Source organism: Vigna umbellata, chromosome 8 (assembly GCF_029865625.1).
Source record: "Vigna umbellata cultivar VRB3 chromosome 8, Vumbellata_1.0, whole genome shotgun sequence".
In the NCBI taxonomy this organism is placed as follows: Eukaryota; Viridiplantae; Streptophyta; class Magnoliopsida; order Fabales; family Fabaceae; genus Vigna; species Vigna umbellata.
The window spans coordinates 34,470,026-34,476,025 of record NC_142172.1 but is presented as its reverse complement, the minus strand read 5'-3'; positions in this window follow the sequence as shown (position 1 = coordinate 34,476,025).

The window sequence follows — 6,000 nt, the reverse complement described above, 5'->3', positions numbered from 1 at the left end:
TTTCGTTGTATTTTTAAAATATTAAATCTTGTTATTTAATTATTTAACTTCCCTGTTTTGTTAAAAATATTCGGAAAGCATTGACATTCACGTCTTCTTTTAGTATTTTATTTTAATCTTTTTTTCTGATTGATACGTTTACAATTTTGTAAATTTAAGAAAACTAGTGTTTTAGATTGTGGAATAAAGAGGGTAAATATTTTGCATATATAAATTATATTATTAAAATTCAAGGTTGTTTAGCCATATTTATATTCTTCTTCCCTTTTCTTTCTTGACCTATTCTTTGTTGTCACGTATAATATTTCCTCTTGCTTTTGTGTTTCTCTTAGGTTTTGAGTTCAGTGTTGGCAATTGATTCTGTCTACTGAAGAAGCTTATGGGTCAATCAGTTTTCAGTTCACAATCATGAATAAATTATCTATTTTTTATTTAAACTATATAAAATAAAAGAATAATAAATACGAACTTAACGATGAACCTTTGAAGCATAATTTTTTTTTTCAATAATGTGAAGAATTTATTTGACATTGGAGTAAATCTCTTAAAAGATTTTGATAATTGTTTTCTTCTAAAGGAATGGATAAATTTTTTATGCTCCTCTGACGTAGGAAAAGGATAAGAGAATGATAAATGTGTATTGAAAATGAAACTTACGGATTAAATTTGGTCTTGATGTAAGAATATGAAAATATGAATTAGAAAATAACAGGGTATTAAGTCAGTGAAACCAGAAACTTTGCATTTAAAAGCCTATTTTCAGACATCTTGATTCATTAACCCAACTTCATTCTCTCTCTAAAAAATCAGTTCTTCTTTTTTCTCTGTCTTCTTTCTACCACAACTTTGTCTTCTCTCTTCCATTTCTCCTTACTGAGCCATTGGATTTCTGTTTAGGTGGCGCTCAAACGTCCGCGACGTAGAGGGCCTCACAACCATCCGATTCGTTTTGGGTTCTAAGCTGGTAAGTCCCTCCATGCAACCTCTTCTCTGTCCTTGAACTAGCACATAAAATCTCAGTTAGTTGCATGTGGCTTGTGCTTTCATCTTCTTCAATTTTCCACCACATTCTAGCTCTAAAAGTTGTTTCTGTCACCAATGTGGTGTTCTGTAGGGTTTTGTTGAGTTCTCACAACTCAAGGTACGGTTGAAGTGTTTTTGTGAGCTGGTCAGTTCAACTCTAAGGTAAGGGGAGCTAGGTTTTCTTAAAATTTATTATTATGAAATGTGTAAATGTGCTGATCTTTGTGTGACCATGTTGTTTGGGTTGAAATTATGTTTTTTTGAGATTTATTGTATGAACTAAACTGTATGCTGGAAATTTGTGACTGTGGATTTGGTTGGGCTGAGGTGATATTTGAGATTTGATATGTTTGATGTATGTATTTTGTTGAAGGGGTGATCAAGTGGAAGGTAAGGTAAGTATGCACTGTTTTGAGTAAATTGGTAGTGGTTTAGGTCAATTTATGGGAAGTGAGGTGGTGGATTTGGGAAGTAGGGGTTATGGGCACATTTGGGCTGTTGGGACATCTTAGGCAAGTCATTTGTGACTTGTTAAGATCATAAAACTGGACTAGAACATGTTAAAAGTGGTAAAATCAAAATTGGGTCCTTGAGTATTGGAAATTGATGTTTCAAAAGATAAAACTTGATCTTAATCACTTTAGATTAGTAATAAGGAGAGTTAGGATCATCTATGCAAGTTTAATTAAGCTTAATACACGAATTGGGGGTGTTAGAAGTTGATAAAAAGTGCCTAGAATTGGTAAAGTGTGTGTGAGTTGCATAGTTCTGCAGAATTTGTGTTCTGCATATTATGTAGACTCGTTATGCGAGTTGTCTCGCATAGCGAGACCCTGTAGAGGGTGTTTACTGTCTTAGTCATTCGCTATGCGAGATGGTGCGCTGTGTGAATGACTAGAGGGTGTTGCTCTCTGTTTGTGGATTTGCCTACCGAATCATGTCGCTATGCGACTGGTGGTGGTCTAGAACCACTGCCATTTTAATTCGAAGAGCGAGATGGGCGCAAAGCGAGAGGGTTTGGGGATGTGCTCTCTGTTTGAGCTTTCGCATAGTGACCTTGGTGCGTTATGCGAGAGACCTGAGGCCTGTAGCCTCAGCGAGTTAATTCGCATAGTGAATTAAGTGGGTGTGTTGTGCGAGGGACATGAGGTACAACACCTCAGCGAGTTAATTCGCCTTGCGAGTGAGGGTACGCTATGCGAATCCTTTGAGTCCAATTTTCTCTTTTGTTCTCTTTTTGGTTGAATTAAGTGTGTGGAATGTTTGGAATGCGTAGTATGGTGGTGGTAATGCGATTATATTAAAAGTATGCGAGTGTATGAAACATGTTTGATGATTGAAAGTATGTGATTTCAAAAGTATGGTTGATGGGCGTAATTCCATGAACCTCAAAGGATGTTACATGGTTGTGTCCTATATTATTGGACGTAATTCCATGATCTTCAAGGAGAATATTCATGGTGGTGTCCTTAGTGTTTACAATGATTTGCATGGTAGTTCAGTCTTGGGGGTTATCCTGAAACTACAATGGTCAATCATTCTCAAGTAGAGAGGATTAAATCATGTCATGAGTAGTAACAGGAGGTCCTAGTCTTGGGTGCTTCCAATATGGCCCAAGGTGAGTGATAATGGACTAACCTCGTGAGTGTGGTAAGGTGAAACTCATTAGCAATGACTTTGCAAAACAGTAGAGGCCACCACGAGTGCATGACCCGCCATAACTCGACAATCATTCTAAGTCCGAACTAGTCAAGTTTATAGTGCAACAAGTCTGTTTGTATAGTCTAGTATATCTGTCTTTATTTGCATATTGTGTGAATGTTATAACATGATTTTTCCATCTAGCTCACCCTTGCTTCTGTGTTGTGTTTTGCTTAGGTATACTTTTCTTTTGCAATGATCATTCACTTGGATGTGAGTAGAGGTGGATGAGGTGCCTCTGGAGCAGGCTTTGGAGGAAGATGATGTTGCAACTTAGTCTAGCTAGGACTTGTAGTTATTCTCTTGTTTTGAAATACTCTGTTAACTAGGAAGTTTTTAAATTATGGTTCATTTTTGGATGACTGTAACTTTAATACTTTATTTACATTCTACTTTTAACTGTTCTCTTATTTTAAAATGTGGACTTACTATATTATAAGTTTTTGTATAATATGGGATGTTACTTGCCGTCAATGTGACTATTGTTGAGGTAGGATTCAATTTCAAATAGAGAAAATTTCTCCAACATTCAAAATAATAAGAGTTTCATGAGTAAGTAATAAATTATATAGAAGTAATTATGAGATTAATATACTCTTTTGTGATATTATATATATTTATAATTTCTTAGGATTGTGAATAATTGTCATGTTCTATTGTGAATGGATTATAATTATATCGTACTATAGTGAAATGTCTGTTTACTATTATATGATAATAAAATATAATAAACTTCTTGTTATTATTATTATAAATATAAATATTTTTTTATAAATTTTATTGTTAATAGTTGTAATCTATTTTATATTTATTTTTTTAATTAAAATATGGTCAAGTTTAACAAAAGAAAATTATTCTTTATATATATAGAGAGAGATAATATATAATGTCAAGTATTTATCAAATATTATTTTTCTTTTATTATGAGATGATATATTATATGATCATATTTGGATCTTATTCTACAGTATTAGAATCTCGATAAATATATATCGAATAAGTAAAATAACATTTAAAAGATAGCTAATTTTTAAATCAAAATAAATATTTTAACAATAATTATTATCTTTTGTTGTTAATAAATATTATGATATAAGATTATTGTATATTTTATAAGATCAATACGAATAATTATAAAGTATATATTCTTTTGATATTACTATTTATAAGATCAGTTATTGAATTATGTTCTTATGAAAATAATATTTATTTCAATTATATAATAACAATATACAAAATAATAATAATAGTTAATTTAAAAGATATTATATGATCTCATATTTAGATATTATTCTACTCTCAACATTGGAAATATATATGAATAAGTAGTACAACATTTAAAAGAAAGCTAATTTCCAAATTAAAATAAATATCTTAACAACATTTATTATCTTTTGTGGTTAATAAAGGTTATGATGTAAGATAATTGTATATTTTATTTTTAAATAATAATATTTGTTATTTATTAACAACTCAGCAAGAAGTTACAATAAAATTTGTAATAAAATTTATTGTTATTATTATTTTTACTAATAAATTAATAAAAATGTAATATATTATGTTTATATTATATATATATATATATATTATGCCAATTCTTCAAATAATTTTTTATATTAATTATTTTTTTGTATGCAAATATAAAAGTGTGTCATTCAAAATTAACCATTTATATTATCACATGATATTTACTTACCGGAATTTTGAGCCCGAATTTGTAAACTGGTGACAGAATTTTTGAGTGTTGTAGACGGATGACATAATTATAGTCGTGCCTTGAGTAATCTTGATAATTTGAATTATATTTCTTTCTACTTAAGGTTATTGCTGCTCGTAAGTAAGGAAGATCACAAAATCTATTTGACACCCAATTCACAAAGAAAGTTTAGGATTGAGTAATTATGAAATGAGTATTTTTATATATTACTATTTGTATTTATAAAATCAATACGAGTCATGTACTTCGTTTTGAAAATAATATCTACCTCAATTATATAATTACAATATACGAAATAATAATAATACTAATTAATTTAAAAGATACTATATAATCTCATATTTGGAACTTATTCTACAACTTTGGTCTCTCAATATTGTAAATATATATCCAATAAGTGCAACAACATTTAACAGAGAGCTGATTTTCAAATTAAAATAAATATCTTAACAATATTTATTATTTTTTGTTGCTAATAAAGATTATGATATAAAATCATTATATATTTTATTTTTAAATAGCAATGTTTGTTATCTATTAACAACTTGGCTAAAAGTTACAATAAAATTTATTATTATTATTCTCTTTTATTAACAAATCAATAACAAATTATAATATATATATATATATATATATATATATATATATATATATATATATATATATATATAACAACAACATTTGATATTTTCTATCATTAACATGGCAAAACGAAACAAATTTTTTTACATGTAAATAAATAATATAAGAATTAATTATTTAAAATTAATCATTCATTTAATCACATGAGATTTACTTAATGAAATCTTGAACACGAATATGATAGAAATTTTGAACGTGAATTTGTAGACAATTGATAAAATTTTAATAGTGACTTAAGTAATCTTGATAATTTAAATCAGATTTCTTTCTATAGGATTGAGATTCTTTGCTAAGATATCACAAAGACTTTTTAAAGTAAGTATTTCTTTTAAGATTATTACTTATTTTTATAAGACATGGACCATAATTCTATATTCTTTATCTATAATAACAGTTTACAAAATAATAACAATACTAGTTATCTTTAATGATTTTTTTTCCGAATGTATTATAATTACATTTAAATCAAATCTGGAACTTTAAACTATATAAAATTCATTTAATTAATTAAATATATATATATATATATATATATATATATATATATATATATATATATATATATATATATATATATATATTCCGTAACTCTTGTCATTTATAATTCTCAATATGATAGTATATAAGATAAGAATATTAAGATAAGAGATAGTCTCGAACATTAATTTTATTATATATTTAGTGCACATGATGATAATACGGATAAGAGTAACGGCGATAAAATAAAATAAAATAATAATGAAAATTACGATAATAAAATGGTGCTGTTATGACGATGACAAAATATCGGTAACAAAGTCAATCACGATTCTTATGATAAAAATGTGACTGTAGCAATAATAATGATAAAACAAAAATCACTAAAAGAACAGTAAGTGTGATAAAAATTAATTTGTGAGTCATATCTAATACCTCCG